Source organism: Haliotis asinina, chromosome 14, assembly GCF_037392515.1.
Source record: "Haliotis asinina isolate JCU_RB_2024 chromosome 14, JCU_Hal_asi_v2, whole genome shotgun sequence".
In the NCBI taxonomy this organism is placed as follows: domain Eukaryota; kingdom Metazoa; phylum Mollusca; class Gastropoda; order Lepetellida; family Haliotidae; genus Haliotis; species Haliotis asinina.
The window spans coordinates 42,458,427-42,476,756 of NC_090293.1; positions in this window are offsets into that span (position 1 = coordinate 42,458,427).

Sequence of the window (18,330 nt, forward strand, 5' to 3'; positions counted from 1 at the left end):
TGGTTTGTGAAAGAGGGCCCATCATTGTAGCATATCCTGCGACAAGGCCAACGGTAGAATGTCTCAGTGCGTTGCGAAAGAAGGCCCATCATTGTAGCATATCTTGCGGCAAGGCCAACGGTAGAATGTCTTAGTGCGTTGCGAAAGAAGGCCCATCACTGCAGCATATGCTGCGGCGAGGCCAACTTTAGAATGTCAGTGCTTTGCGAAAGAAGGCCCATCACTGTAGCATATCCTGCGGCAAGGCCAACGGTAGAATGTTACTGTTATTTACTTACAGTAAATTCCTTTCATTAACGAAAAAAGTTCCGATCCACAAAACGCTCGTTACGTTACGACCTGTCGTAACTCTATGGCTTACGAATGTCGTAGTTTTAATATAAGGAATATAAGGAACGGATGATTTAACGAATTATGTCTGTTACCACTGTTTGCTGCAGTATTAGTCGAAATGGATATAACGAATTCCGGATGTAACGAAATATAATTAGTGGTAACTTTGACTTAGTTGTAACTGTAGCTAACTAGGGTAACTGTAGCTAAACAGTCAAGATCGCTTTTCTCGAAACGTTAGTAGCCTTGCGAACGTCTTAATACATTGGCTACGAAGACTTCGAGAATAAGTTCTTGAACATGACACAAATAGCTCGGAAAAACAGTTTCAAGCCTACAAGTGCTTCATTTCAGAAGGTAGATAGTTGCTGGTTCGATCCCAGGACAATACCAAAGGACTTTGAAATGTAGTGTTCTGTTGTCAGCTGTTTTCACATACACAGGCGCACACGTTCGTACGCACGACCAACGCACGTACACGCACGCGTTCGTTAGAATGGGGATTTCTTTTCGGTATCAGATATAGGCAAGCTACCTAAAGATCAAAATATAATTATGGTTTTGATATACTGCATTATTCAAATTAAAGCTGAGGTTTCGGAATAGAATAATCTAGGCCCTACAATAAAGAAAAACATCTTTTATGAACATGCAAATTGCCTGTTACCACAGCAGTCATGAACGCTTGGTGTTTTGTTCTTAATATAAAAATATATCCAAGGTCATTTGTTAGTTCTACTGTGCCATATGGCCACACATTTCACATCAAATTTAACCAAAATATGGTTGAACTGATTTCATCGATGACTCACCTGTGCTGTTTCGAAATAAATAATAAAATTCAAGCTAAATGCGTATATCTATATCGTATAGGTATAGACGTCAAGTAGAGGTTTGAAGAGCAGATATATATTATTGCTCAGTACAAAAGTATCTGCACGTTTTGCATTCACAACAACAAAATAAAACAACAAAACACTTTTCAGGACAGATCGCGTTCCTTAATTTAGGGAGGGGGTAAGTGGGAGGGGTATCCATCTGATAGTAAGTATCGTCCTTGGCTATTTATTCACAAGGTAGAGTTACAAGGAGCAAAACTGTTATAGGCAACTTAAGTTTTGAAAACTCTACTGTTTAATTTAGCATAAAGTTGAACTTAAATTAATTTAAATTTGAATGTAGAATATTGTGTGTAACGGAGTCATTAATCACAAAAAGTGTTGAAAGAAAACCTGAAGTGCGAAGCCATGAATAAAATATTACTAAAGCACAATGAAGTTGAACAAACGTACGTCGTTTAAGGTTATTGGGAATATTGACATACTCACCAATTTTGGGTAAGAAGCCAAACAGTTTCCTCATCACAGGTAAAAGTTGTCTCCCTGCTAACATGTTGAATAGGATTACCAGCAACAAGCGTCCTGTGCATCACACTCATCAATCTGCTATCTCGGGGACAGGGCAAACTCTACAGACAGTTTACCCATAAAATTCTACCCTCACCATGTGATGAAGCCGTCCACACACCGTCTCCATTCTGAGGTTACCACCCAGCCCCGCTGAAGTGGAGAATTTTCCTGGTTGATTCAGAAGCTGTGTACGAGATCTGTCTTAATTTCCGCCGTTCTACCCACCTGATGTCCTTTTCCTTATACCACCATCATTTTTCAAAGTTAGAATGGATCACAATGCAGCCTAATCAAGATGTAAATACTTACATCTCATTTGCATATCCTATTTTGTGCCTAAATGTTAGTGATATATTGTGGTTTCTCGGAGGAGGACCGGGTGCCGCGTGTGAAATTTACACAGTGACGATATGCATGAGCAGGATCTCCGCTTTCCTATTGGCAGTCGAGGTTTAGTAGCTTGCAGTGGCGTAGGTTTTTTAACATCAGATCAGCAGTTTTATGATTGTTTATTACGATTTGTGAGACAATATTTAAGTGTCATACAACTCACCAGCTTATTATCACCAACACCTAATCATTGACCAGCACCAGCCCTTTGATCAGAGTTTGCATCTAAAAAAAACCCCAGTTTTTATAAGGTGTAGATGTTAACCTCGTCCTCAAATGTTGTTCATGACTGGTAAATTTGTAAGACCTTTGTGAAACTGTCATAGGGTATAAGGTAGACACAACTATCACTAAAACCATGTCAGAAGCAATTTCTAGTTTAAAAAATGTTCTGATTTGGACACTTGAAGTAAAAGCAAATGATTGGAATCCTAAGTTGGACGTTACAAACTGAGCTTTCTAAAATAAAGGAACTACATTTGCACTTGTTAATTATTGATTTACGGAAGACTATGAGAGGCGATGCACTATTTTCAGAGACTATATAGTCTTATCTTAACATCTGTAGTGCTTCCTGTCCTTCACGCGTGATTTTGGAACATGATATATATCCAAGTAACACCGAAGGAAGTAAATCACCGGGTGTATGAGTTCCTTGTGTATATTTTGACATAACAATATGTTCAGACATCAAAAACTATCCCCTGGATTTATAACGACAAGCTGAAGCACTCCCTGCTTTTATAACGACATGCTGATATTTCCCTGGTTTTATAACGACATGTCGATACGTTCCATGATTTTATAACGACATGTTGATACGTCCCCTGCTTTTATAACGATATGTTGAAACGGTCCCTGGTTTTATAACGACATGTTGAAACGTTCCCTGCTTTTATTATAACAACATGTCGATACGTTACCTGGTTTTATTATAACAACATGTCGACACGTTCCCTGGTTTATAAAGACATGTTGATACGTTCCCTGGTTTATAACGACATGTTGATATGGTCAGTGGGTATATTATGACAAACTGATATAAAGCCTGGGTGCACCATCATATGCTGATATATACGATGCAATGTTAGGATGCACTTAATTTTGGAAATCACAAGAGCTAAACCTGTATAAGTTGCAAACTGATACAGAACCCTCATAGACTAAACCTGAATCATACTGGCAGTAGTCAGTTATTAAATGTTGAATTGTAATGAATCAGAGACCCGAAAGTGCATAATATTATATATGTGCCCAAATTAAAGAGTATTCAAGTGAACCCTGCTTTACTTCTCATTCAGTCATAACATTGCATTGGTTGGTTAATATCAGTTATATACTGGCGTACATAGATGTAGTTGTTGCTGCAATCCCAAATTTGCGTTCTGATTTGTGAAATCATTGAAAAACACTGACTGTATAGAACACAAGCATCATATTTCATTTGCCAAAATGCAACCAAAAACATAATGTGGGCAAAATTGTGAATATTGTCGACCAATGTTCGTACAGAGGTATCAAACCTGTTTGTAGTGAAGACTGAACAATCACTTGAAAATCTCAAGAGAAAATGCTAAGATTGAAGTTGGCACAGCAAGAACGGGACACAGGAATGTCGCAGATGCGTGCTTCCAACAGCCATATTGCAAGGACACTTGGTTGCACAAGACAAACAAAACAAATTAACCATCTCAGTGTGACAGGCCAGACCTGTGATCGACCCAGAATTGGACGTTCCAGAGTCACAACTGCCCAAGAGAATCGCTATCGGCGGGTTATTCACCTACGCAACCGGATGTTGACGATGACGCCACCAGCAGCCACATCACTGGGTCACCGCGTGAGCCGACTCACGATGACCAGACGACTTCGTACTGCTGGTATATGGGCCCACCGACCACTACCTTGAATTCCTTTGACCTTCCAGCATCGTAGGAAACGTCCGTAGTCGCCATAATTCCAATGGATGATTTCAGAACTGGCATCTGTCCAATCCAACAAGTTGTCAACACCGACATACAATCTCAGTCCCATTCGAGACTTGTACATTTATCACCAACTCTACTGTCCGGTACGTTGTCTAAACTGGAGTTTTTCTTTAGTCCCCATGGGTGCCGTTTTGGACAGCAGTACATCGCTGTTTACTGTTACAATGACATTTTTGCTGATAAAACACGTCTATCGCAGTGTGCTTCAATATACATTTTCCATCTCACCTCAATGTTCTGTTAATTTTATCTTATTCGAGCCCGTGTACTTTCAGTTTACATTTCTCATATGATGTACCCTATCTAGAACAGACACACCACAAAGTATCCAAGGTGATCATTGCAAGGGAAAGATTTGGTGAATCTGAGAATGGAATCACATGGAGTAAAGTCCCCATCAGAGACTGCCACATGCTGTGGCGAAGTGAAACCGATTTTCATTCACGGTTGATTTAACTGCGATGTGGTATACCGTAACGTCTGAGAAATGGAACTCCTCGCTCCCTTTTGAAATTAGACCATTATGAATTGATGCCATTGTTGCTGCAGTCGAGCCTGAAGGCAGATGTTACTGGTCATTCTTAACATATACTTTGAACATTAAAACTCAATTACATGTGATCCTATGCCATTTGAGAGTAATTGTATGCCAGTCATCATCTTGACATGGTCGCTCGAATATATTGATTTGAAGGTAGAAGCAAGCCTCATTGAAACCAGGAAGACAACTGGTTTGAAGGATTTCTTCATTAGAGACTTGAATGGGTACTGTTCTTAGTAACCTTTGTATTTCGAACAAGATATATTTCTGCACTACATAAAATGTTGTTCAGTGATTATGTCATACTGAAGGAGGTTTGCTGGACTATTTAGAGAACTAATTGGTCCTACGATGTCTGTTTATGAATTCTACGTTATATCTTATAACTAATTGTCTTGCTGAGCAAAGGACGAATACAGTGTATTCTATTGAGTCTGGGCAAGGTGCAGACAGATGAAGAACGTCATTATGCACATATCAAGTTTCGGTAATCTGTCCTTACAACGTGATAACTTGGAAATTCAACTGATTTCGTGAACGGTAGCAAAGTGTGGGCCTCCTCGTCTGACAAGTGCTACAAGATGGCAAGCTATTGGCATGCGGATTACTGGCATGTCAGTGATGGGTGTTGCAAGAGATGTTGGTTGTCATCCATTGGCATTAAAGACCATCAACGTTCAGGCTGACCACGAGTGATTCCCTTTTCTTAGAATCACAGGACTTCGAATTTAAAGTCATTCGTTCCATCCCCAGAGCACAAAGCACCGCAGCTGGATCGATGTCACTGCAATTTGAGGTCGTGGGGAAAGTTCGACTGGTCGGACGACTGATGACTGATGGAGCCCTAAAACATATGCGGTTTAGTTGGGCTGTACCTCACATTATTCCAGCCACACAGCAACGAGATCAAGTCTGAATTCATACATGTGCAAAACGAAATATCTTGGAGCAGCTATCGGTTGGCGCGGATTCGTTGATGGTTTGGTGTAACCTCTTCCATGACTGTAAACTTGCATGGTCAAAGATACACCACTGACAATGCTGGACAAGGTTGTTTTACCACAACCTCTAAAGACTTGGTCAGTCTTCGTGAACGACAGTACTAGAAGACATCGTGTACATGCCGCTGATGATATCGTACGTCAAACGGTTGAGTCATGCCAGGAGTACAGATCTTAATCCAATGGCGCATGGGGGCAATATAGGTCACAAAAATGGAACGCAATGTCTCAACGAACGTCAACGTCTACGTCTGTTGGAGTCAGTTAGGCCAGGAACATTATTGCAGATGGCGAAGGTTACACCAGATATTGACATTGTGCTCAGGTGTTGATTTTATTTTTTTCCTTGAGGAATTAATGTAAGAACCTTGCAAATGGTCGAACTTGTTAACGGCATTCAACCAGTCATCGGCACTACAAAATGAATCATGTAGACATGTTTGCTTACACGTTAAAAGGTCAGTTGATGGTCAGTTTACCTACATAGTAAGTTTACTGGTGTTTGGATATGTTCCTTTGACATGGTAACATAATGGTGTTGCAATACATTTTCCTTGTGTATTTTTAATCATTATTATCCTGTACGACACCCCAAACGGTCCTTCAAACATCACAAACTCACTTAATTTCAATTTAATCAGATTGGTATCAGCAATGTACAGTAGAACAAAACTTTTAATTAAATCTTCTCACCTCTAGCAAGTTTTTGCTTCAGATGGGTGATATTTAGATTATGACAAAAGCTTGTTATTAAATTTTATTTGAAAAACACATCACCTGAAGCCTTCACCCCGCCTTTAATAAATAAGCCAGCATGTTCTCGCTTCATTTGGGGTGTGCTTTGTACTTGCAATACGTCTCGGCACGCGTGGATTCCGTCCGAGGCAGGCAACACGGTTATCTGTAAGTTTTGTTCATATGATCTGCTCTGCGTGTTTTCTTGTCGTGAGACCATTATGAATATTTTTAGCACATTCAAATTTTAATCGACTTTTTTATGTTTGCATTTTGTATTTAATAGGTTTAATCCACGAGTGACTGCAATTGCGTATGTAAAAAGAGTTCAGGGGATTTTCAAAGAAGACCATTCGGTTTAATTTGCTACTATACTGATGGATGTACTCTATGTCCGCAGGAAAAGTCAAAATATTAATCATCACTGTTGGAGAGGCGGCGAATATTTTACTGTAATTAAGATTTAATTAGGTTTAGTTTGTTTCCTGTCGTCATCGGCAATATTCCGGCTATATAGTGCCGGTTTGTAAATAATCGTGTGTAGACCAGACAATCAATCCAGTGATCAACATCATGACTAGCGACCTACACAATTGGGATACGAAGACGTGTCAACCAGATCCTCTTAGTCACCTCTTACGACAAGCACTGGTTACTAGAGACCAATTATGTTTTAATAGACGGAGGTTATCTGTCATAATTCATAATTTTTGTTGTATTTTTCAACGCCCCGCTCAGTACTATTCCTACCGGATAACGGCTGTCATATCTGTGGACAATTTGGTTTACCTGGCAATGCGCTGATTAATGTGAGGAGCGATGTACACAGTTGGTATCAATAAGATATGCATTCATAAAGTCGTCAAGCCTGACCGCTCACTTCCATTAATTGTCTTTCTAACGACCATCCTGAGTTGCTGAAGATCTGGATCTTCAGTGTGATAAAGTTCAATACTAACCATTTTCATTTCGGACCAGGAATCATTATTTACCATTCTAATTCAACCTAGTATATAACACGAGCTCTGATTGGTCAATGCACCGCTTTTAACAATATTCCAGCAATATCACTGCGGGGGACACCAGAAATGGGCTTCACACATGGTACCCATGTGGAGAATCGAACCCGGGTCTTCGGCGTGACGCTTTGACCTCTGGTCTACCCCACCACCCTTTCATCAAATTAAATAGCAATGGGCAGCATCCACTCATCAACCCCACACACTCAAACCCCTTTGTGTCGAAGCTTGTCTCGAACAAGGTTGTTCCCAGTAAGAGCTCCGTATTCCTAATGTTAATGGAAGTGTTGTGTTGTGTCGAAACACTGACAGTTCGAAGTGTTTACTTTGGTCCCTGCAACTTCGGCAGTGTTTGACTTCATACATAAAGTCGGCAACACCTTTCAGGAAATTTATCGTGAACATTTCATGTTAATAACTTTTGCGAGAGATTCTGGAATTATATAGGTGTCTGTGAATTTTTGTAACTTTTAAATTTGTTTCTCTTTTAATTTTTAGATGATCAGGAGAAGGTTCACAGCTACATGGATAATTTGCTTGGTGTGCTATAGCTCTTTCACCCTTTAAATTAAAATGTTGCCGAAGTTAAACTTTGTAGGTTTTTTATCGCGGTAACTATTTTACACATTATTGAAAACTGCAAGAATATTTTAAAATAAAACTAGACCAAAGTATACTCTCAATCCGTCAGAATTGGTCTTCTGCTATCCATACCTGTCGTTAAAGACGATTAACGGGATAAGGAGGACTTGATTGATGCATGTCATCAAATCTCAATTGCATCCCTTTATAGACTGATGTTCATGACGTCAGTCACCTGATTATTTTGTCCAGAGTCGATTATTTACATACAAATAGTTTGAAAATGTTTAGGTGCAGCGTAAACAACAAACAAGGAAAAACTGCCTTATTGTCCAAAAGGGACAAACGTATTTAAATTTTGCCGGATGGCCTATATTTCCAAAATAAAATCAATCAAATCAAACAATCAATCAAATGCAAACATGGAAAATACTAGAGGGGAATATCACACCAATACATATGCACAGCCCGAAATCTCATTAAAACCTCATCATGTTTATAATGAAACATCCTCTTCCAATTTAGAAGCATCCCAAATGCTATGGAAATGTACTAAGAGTACTACTAATTATATACATCTTCACTATGCATGAAGCCATACGAAACCCTTCTGAGTTGTCTCACCAGTACGCATGTACATTAACATCCTTGCAAGAGCCTGACGTATGTGTTCAGTGTCCAACATTTTACTCTACCCAGGACATCAGGAATCTGACAGTGGACACTGGCACTGGCCCCGGACACACACATTAATGAGATTATGCGATTATAGCTGGAACCTATCTTAATCCACGTGTTCAGTCTTCAAAGATGAGACGTTCATGTGATGTGATGGTGTAAATATGTACTCTGTGTCATTTTGTCAAACTTGGAAGCTAATTTGTCAGGTACTATTAGATACAGAGGTAAAGAATCATTTACTTGATTCAAAGGGGTATTTCATGAGAATGCATGCACCATGTATTTATTTAAAGATCGTTGATATTCATCTTCTTAAATTTTTAAAAAATATTACATTTCATTTGAATAAAATACACTTTAATATTTTGACATAAATACTAGACAACTGATAAATAATAGACAAATACTAAATCATGATACTATATGCGGATAAATGCTTTGAAATGTTGAGGCTTACAACCTGTCGTTTATGCTTATTGGTGATGAGTTTCAGTCATCGAACTACTCTAAACATTCACCTCAACGAGTGTAATTTCGCTCTTTTGTCTCCGATATCATCATGCAGCTTTGATGCCAAAGTAGAACGAAGGCGAGACTTTTCAGGTTTTAAATGAAAAGACACTAAGATAGAGAGCTTCTTTTACAAACATGTTTTATGTCAATGAGACTTACATTTTGTCTGTGTTTGTGTATATCATCATATGATTAAAGCTTGAAAACAGGTCACGCCAACTTCTTAGTAAACTCGTGCCCTACGTCAGACACACAGCACAGGAAGGTATAAATTGACGACACTACTTGTAACATGGATCCCCTATCCAGTCACATAGCAACGAGCGTTGCTCTGTATGGTGTAAAGTAGGGACACGGTGTGCCCAGTGAAACATTCCCACCTCACTCACGTATTGCCTCACGTCACTCACAGTATTGCAGGATGTGAAGTGACACAAGGTAAAACTTTTGGTGTGAAGTGATGAAACAAGGTGCCCCGTAAACATTTTCTCCTCAGTCACCTTCTGTTTCATGACACACAGAGTACAGTTGGGAGTGAAGTAATGACACAAGGTGCCCCGTAAGACATTTTGTCCTCAGCCACCTTCTGTTTCATGACACAGAAAGTACTGCTGGGTGTGAGGTAATGACACAAGGTGCCACGTAAAACATTTTGTCCTCAGTCACCTGTTGTATCAAGACACAGAAAGTACTGTTGGGTGTGAAGTGATGACACAAGGTGCCCCGTAAAACATTTTCTCCTCAGACACCTATCGCCTCACGACACACAAGGTACTGTTGGGTGTGAAGTGATGATACAAAGTGCCCCGTAAAACATTTTCTCCTCAGACACCTATCGCCTCACGACACACAAGGTACTGCTGGGTGTGAAGTGATGATACAAGGGACCCCGTAAATCACTGTCTCCCTCCTCAGTCACCTCGGATGTAAAGTAGCTGACTTAATTGGTCCGTCAAAGACATGGTGATGCTTAACATAGTTTGCTCGGCATTCATTCCGGATACATTGAGTAACATTCCCTTTTCATAAGGTAACACGGATCAAGATACCTCGGGATCAGTGAATCCCGCCCGCTTTTTATTCAAGTTGTGCATAACGGCTTTTAGAAGGGGTACAAGTCTCCATCAACAAAACAGGAAAACCACAAAGAGAAACTTCACACGTTTTATTTTCTGAAAACGACTGCAACAGTCAATAACAGAATATGTCTCCCAGCGTGTGGTAATCTCGCTTCTTGTGTAATTTATTTCTTCGTCATGTAAACTTTCTTTAATCCAGCAACGATAAGCAACAGATCAAAGAGGAGCGCCGTGTCTTTATACATCTGGCTGTGGAAGGTTCACCAGGTCTCAGTACCAGTTCTTTGGAGTCTGCTAAAAGGCCTCTACTTGTTATCCTGTTTAGGATAGTCCTGAGCTGTTGTGTTAGGCAGTGGTATGAGTCCGAGATAAAGATGACTGTTTGTTTTGATTAATTGTGACAAGATTAGTATACGCCCACTTTGCAAAATAAGGGATTATCAGCGGCGGTGAAACAGGATTAATTTGATAATCCTTGCCACTACATACACTTACAGGGGAAGTAAACTGTTCGTCAGGATGTGTTTTTGTATACTAAACAAGTTTTTAAATGTCGTTCAGGATGTAAGCATGCTCTGTGTGGGTTGATGAATATCCAAGTGTTGTTTATGTTTTGTCGAACCTGTGATAAACAGCAACATTCTTGCATTAAACTTGTAATTTTGTGAACCAAACACCATTCCCAAACAAACAATTTCTACCTCAACATGCGTATTAGGCAGCTAATAGTTATATTTTTTACTTTCTTTTTGTTAAAGTTTAGAGTATTTTCATCATAACAGCACGTGTACTCCCAGACCTTAGTGGTCCTAACTAGAATCTATCTCCACCAGCGTATTGTAGACGCGACGAAAGGGATTGGATAGTCAAGTTCAAATGCCCTTGGTGGTACTAACTTCAAAGGTTGGTCCGGTTTTGAATATTTGCCCACCAAAACCTTGGTTGTTTTGTTGTTTAACGCCGCATTCAGCAATGTTCCAGCTTTATGACGGATGTTTGTAAATATATCGAGTCTGGACCACACACTCCAATGATCAGCATCTATTAAATCGATCTAAGCTTAAGGGACATGTTATAAAGCAAGGATATTGCAACACACCTACACTTAGACATTTATGGTTCATTCACGCACTCACTTATCCAGTGTTATCCAGTATCACTAACACAAATAACAGCACGAGGTGATCGAACGCATCGTTATGATCACTTAATCAACATACTTACTTCAGGGCGGTGGGGTAGCCTACTGGTTGAAGCGTTCGCTCGTCACGCCGAGAATGTGGGTTCGATTCCTTACAATCTGTGAAGCCCATTTCTGGTGTCCCTGACAGTGATATTTCTGGTGTGAAACTAACCTCACTCACTCACTCACTCACTCACTCACTCACTCACTCACTCACTCACTCACTCACTCCTTTAACATGACCATCCAACAAAGACATGGTAAATATCAATCAATGACATTCGCACAAACAGCATCAATCTGTCTTTCAGTGCTCAGACCATGTCATTTGGCAACGCCATACGAAAAAGGTTGAAAAGGGTACAGCTATTTCCTTGCCTGGCGCTCGATAGAAATATAATAAAACAAGTACATTTTGGTTCGGTGTCTGTTTAGTGTTTCCAAATGGATTATAAGTATTTTTCTTCGCCAAAGATATCTCGGCGATTTAGCGCTTTAAAGTAGTCATACGCTCATACAGTGAGGTGATGGTAATCCATATAAACCTTTGTCTGTCGTCAAAGGCGACTAGCAGGACTGGGTGGCCTGTTCCACTGACCTGTTAGATGCATATCGTTATATCCCAGTAGGTCGATGCTCCTGATATCAATCACTGGATTGTCTGACTCAGGTTTAATTGCAGGGTAAACGACTTCCAACATACAAACAAGAAATTGTATATATGCAATTCACAATTCCCACAATATTACCACAGTATCCTCATCATGTTTCACACTTTCGTGGCGAAGATGAACTAAACTCATGGGAAAAGAAAGTGAACACTTTTTATTTGGAATTTTGGCAAAGATGTCCAGGTTAGTAAACTCCCTTTAGGCCGAAACGGTTCGCCCTCAAACTGACTTATCAAGAGCTCAAAAGCAGCATGTTGGCTGTGTAGAAGAACGTGAATTTGCGAAATTGCTTGTCGAGAACTGGTATAAAAGGGCAGCGAATCGGTGGCCATACATCTCAGCTGGCTAGGAGCTCAAGAGAGGAAGATGGGCGCCAACAACGGCCATATCGCAAGGGTCCTGAACTGTACAGTGTTACAACCGTCGGGCCGTTCCAGTGTTACAGGCAGACTGGCAGTACCCAAGACAGGCCACCATCAGGCAGACCACACGTGACGACCCCACGGGAAGATCGCCCTCTGCATACTCTTCATCTGCGCAACCGCGTCATCACGGCAACGGAAACGGCGACAACGGCTCTAGGACATGTCATCAGTCGACGGACGTGCAACAGGTATCAGAGTTCTGCGCGGAATGGCATTTGTGGTGAAATGCACTTTAGCCAACAGAGGTTCACTATAATCATAAAGGGTGGTAGCCATATAGCATCACTGTAGAAACATGCCAGTGAGAGTGACTTCCCGTGGCTTCCCTGTAATGGCCACCATGCTGAACTCATGGTTTTGATATAAAGGTACTTTTAAACCAAAAGTCCTTGTCATTTATACAAGTCTAAGACCCAGGAACATCGTCCTCGTAGGTTGCAGTGGGCAAGGAGTATAACGTCGCTGGCTGCTACGAAATTGGCAGCAAGTGGTTTTTACACACGAAAATCGATTCACCATGTTTCATAAGTATGGCCAGGAGCACGGGAGAAAGACTAGTGCCGAACTGCGTCCAAGACGTGCACCCTTTTAGAGGAGGCGGTGTGATGGTGTGGAAATTAATTTGTGGGAATCAACGTACACGATTGGTCGTTATACGTGGAAACTTGAACACCCAGCGATACAGAGTGGCAATACCATTTCTTTGTCAGCAGCAACAGGCAACACTTGTGGAGCACGGCAAACCCAGGCATCATACAGCTTCTCGTCCAGAACTTCTTGAACGCACAGAATATCCATTTGTTTCCATGGTCAGCAGATCCATTAGACTTAAACCCTCTAGAGCACTTGTGGGATCACCTGAATCGCGAGGTGAGAAGACGATCTCGACCCGCAGGGAACCGATAAGAACTTGAAGACGCTCTCGGAAATGAGTGGAATAGGGTGCCGCATGACTCCATTCGACATCGATGAGACGGCGAGTCTGGGCGTGTATTGCTGCTAGAGGTGGCCCCACTCGTTCCTAATGATGTGTATGAGTGACTAGAGGCTTGAAATGACTGAGACATTCCATGATTGACTTGTTGTATCTGTGAACTGTGCTTTTCCTATCCCTCTGTCCATTACATGACACGTGCTCATCATCTATGATGAGTTACTCATAGTCAATGTAAGCGCAGTGTCCCAAATGCTGGCTTCGTTACATGTAGTATCTCTTAAAAGCATTGTATGTTTTGCATTGATCATATCATTTATAACAATGTTCACTTTCTTTTGTCCACCTGTTTATCATTTCAATCTCTTAAAAAGGAGCAGACCCGTGAGGGTCCCGGGGTAGAATAGGCCTTCAGCAACCCATGCTTCCCATAAAAGGCGACTGTGCTTGTCATAAGAGGCGACTAACGGGATCGGGTGGTCAGGCTCGCTGACTTGGTTGACGCATGTCATCGGTTCCCAATTGGGCAGATCGATGCCCATGTTGTTGATCACTGGATTGTCTGGTCCAGACTCGATTATTTACCTACCGCCGCCATATAGCTGTAATATTGCTGAGTGTGGCGTAAAACTAAACTCACTCACTCACTGAAAAGGGTTTGTATGAGGTATGACATATGGACATAAGCGTAGCAGTTTAAACCGTTTCATCCCCTTGGGTCGTCAGAATGAAGTCATTGTTCTTCCGGTTATGTTCCTCAGTTTGCAGGTACCATGCCAGTGAGTGCGTGAGTTTAGTTTTACGCCGCAGTCAGCAATATTCTAGCTATATGGCGGAGGTTTGTAAATACTCGAGCCTGGATCAGCCCGTCAAGTGACAAACAGCATGAACGATTTACGCAAGTGGGATACAATGACATGTGCCAGCCAGCCAGGCTATTCCCGAAACGTTCGTAACCTTACGAATTTCGTAAGCCCATTCTTAAGACATTGGCTACGATCAAAGTTACGAATTGGTAGGACTACGAACGTTTGGAGAATAAGGGCCCAGGTCAGCAAGACTGACATACCCCATCACATCAGTCGCTCTTACGACAAGCATGTATATGTGTTACTGAACATCAGTTTTAATCCGGATCCTCATGGGTCAGCACCATGCCAGTGCTTATGGGATTCAACAAAAACCTTAAATGTGTGAGGCAGGCATAAAGTCGCAATTTCCTTTCACATCAAACTGATAATTCTTCCTACCGACGTGAAACGATACTCACCCACTGAAATTGTTAACCTGTGAGTGTTCACGTAACGGTGCCGATCTCTCTAGTTGTTTGGGGATAATCGCATTCAAACAGGAGGCAACCTGGACTGGAACAGGCGAATGTCAACCTTTGAAGAAATAAGTTAACAAGTCAAAACATTGATTATTCAACAGTCTCGTTTCCTGTTGACTGGGTTCCGTCCTATTGCGCAACTTAGTGCAAACATCAAGCCAGAAGTTGTCATTGATCTGGATACATAAATATTAATCAGTGTGGTTTGATACATCTGAGCACTTGTTGGGCACACGTCATCGGAATTTGCGTCACCGGAAGTGGCGAGCTGTAGTCTTCTTGGGCGAAAGCCGCTATTGCGTACGGCAGTGTGAGAGAGTTGCGACGACACGGGGAGCGTTGTGCAAATGACTGAGTCCTGGAAAAAGACTGGTGCAGAGGTCCGAGTATCGTGGTGTCCGGTGCTATTGCCCTCAGTTAGAAACTAGGCCCTATGGTGTTCCAGAATATTTGTTCCTGGTAGAGGAAATGGGGTTACATCTGCTCGCTACATTTATCAAGCGCTGAGACCCTTTGTCGTGCCACAATTTGGTTGTCATGGAAACCATGTCTCTTCCAGCAGGACAACGCACGTGCCCATACTGCCAGAGCAACTAGAGACTTTCTCCGTCAACACGGCCTACAAATTCTTCAACTTGAGACTTAAACTCGATAGAACACTTGTGGGACGAGATTCAGATATGGTTCAGTGATGTGCGACCAAGGTCGGCAACTGCAGTTGCACAAGTTCCTGTGGCCTTCATCAAACGTCTCATCCACTCCATGGACAGACGATGCAACACTGTTGTCAACGCTCAAGGAGGTCATACACGTTTCGGATCGCACTGTCGCGCCACCTGTCATCATTTTCAGCTGTAATTGTCTGAAATTCGTCTTTACGTATTTATGACTGAACATTTTGGAATCTTTTCGACAATTATGATGTTATTTATATATGTTGGAATGGAACTGATTGCAAATTTTAAAAAGAGAGTGACGTTTCTTTTGCGGCTCAGTGCATTAACCTTACACATTACAGGGCTAAGCTTGCGTGTATACGTACGTGACTTCCTCAGTTCATGAGCAACTGGTACTACATGGCATAAACATTGGGTGTTTGTCTTGAAAATACTATGGGAAGTCGTTTATGTTGTAGTATGTTGATTTCTTTCTCTATTCCAAACCCACAGCATGAGTCTGGCATTCATTAAATTCTCTGTAACAATTCTCAACTGCTCATAGGCCACCTTGCTACTTGCACTCTTAGGAACATCGGGAGTCAGCAACGTATGTGAATGTTTACGTTCGTTTATTATGAAATACAGCTTAACGTGCGTTTATTCATATTTCATTCGCAGAAATTCCCCCAACAGCAAATGGGATATAATAGTCACCGATACAACCAGAACACATTGACCAGTACATAGTGATGATCACTGATGATAATGATAATGATAGAAAGCAAATCGCCTTGGTAAAAGGAAACTACACAGCTATGTGAGTGTTGAATAAATGGAAGAATTATGAATTTACGGGTTTGTTATATCAGCGCGTTGATCACGATGCAAGGGAGATAAGTCATGCAACTTGCGATGGATTAGTAAAATCCCACTTCAAGTGAAACTTTACATTCTAGAACGGCCACATAACATAAAAGAAAGCACTTCGGTGTATGTACAACAGCAGCAATATTATGGTATCAAAGCACTTGAACCCACCCGTAATAGTTACTCAAGTGTCGCAGTGAAAGAACTCTTAATGTATACTAATGCCTGCACTCTGCACTACTTTCATTTGGGACACTTCCAAAATATACACTCTTCTGTTACATACACCCACGTCTCTATATACTCCTTCCGTTACATATGCAAACACAGAGCATACGTCCATCCCGTTACACATGCAAACACAGAGCACACACACTTTCCGTTACATATGCAAACACAGAGCATACGCCCATTCCGTTACACATGCATACACAGAGCACACACACTTTCCGTTACATATGCAAACACAGAGCATACGCCCATTCCGTTACACATGCAAACACAGAGCACACACACTTTCCGTTACATATGCAAACACAGAGCATACGCCCATCCCGTTACACATGCATACACAGAGCACACACACTTTCCGTTACATATAAAAACACAGAGCATACGCCCATCCCGTTACATATAAAAACACAGAGCACACACACTTTCCGTTACATATGCAAACACAGAGCATACGCCCATCCCGTTACACATGCATACACAGAGCACACACACTTTCCGTTACATATAAAAACACAGAGCATACGCCCATCCCGTTACATATAAAACCACAGAGCACACACACTTTCCGTTACATATGCAAACACAGAGCATACGCCCATTCCGTTACACATGCAAACACAGAGCACACACACTTTCCGTTACATATGCAAACACAGAGCATACGCCCATCCCGTTACACATGCATACACAGAGCACACACACTTTCCGTTACATATAAAAACACAGAGCATACGCCCATCCCGTTACATATAAAAACACAGAGCACACACACTTTCCGTTACATATGCAAACACAGAGCATACGCCCATCCCGTTACACATGCATACACAGAGCACACACACTTTCCGTTACATATAAAAACACAGAGCATACGCCCATCCCGTTACATATAAAAACACAGAGCACACACACTTTCCGTTACATATGCAAACACAGAGCATACGCCCATTCCGTTACACATGCAAACACAGAGCACACACACTTTCCGTTACATATGCAAACACAGAGCATACGCCCATCCCGTTACACATGCATACACAGAGCACACACACTTTCCGTTACATATAAAAACACAGAGCATACGCCCATCCCGTTACATATAAAAACACAGAGCACACACACTTTCCGTTACATATGCAAACACAGAGCATACGCCCATCCCGTTACACATGCATACACAGAGCACACACACTTTCCGTTACATATAAAAACACAGAGCATACGCCCATCCCGTTACATATAAAAACACAGAGCACACACACTTTCCGTTACATATGCAAACACAGAGCATACGCCCATTCCGTTACACATGCAAACACAGAGCACACACACTTTCCGTTACATATGCAAACACAGAGCATACGCCCATCCCGTTACACATGCATACACAGAGCACACACACTTTCCGTTACATATAAAAACACAGAGCATACGCCCATCCCGTTACATATAAAAACACAGAGCACACACACTTTCCGTTACATATGCAAACACAGAGCATACGCCCATCCCGTTACACATGCATACACAGAGCACACACACTTTCCGTTACATATAAAAACACAGAGCATACGCCCATCCCGTTACACATGCAAACACAGAGCACACACACTTTCCGTTACATATGCAAACACAGAGCATACGCCCATCCCGTTACACATGCATACACAGAGCACACACACTTTCCGTTACATATAAAAACACAGAGCATACGCCCATCCCGTTACATATAAAAACACAGAGCATAGTCCCTTCC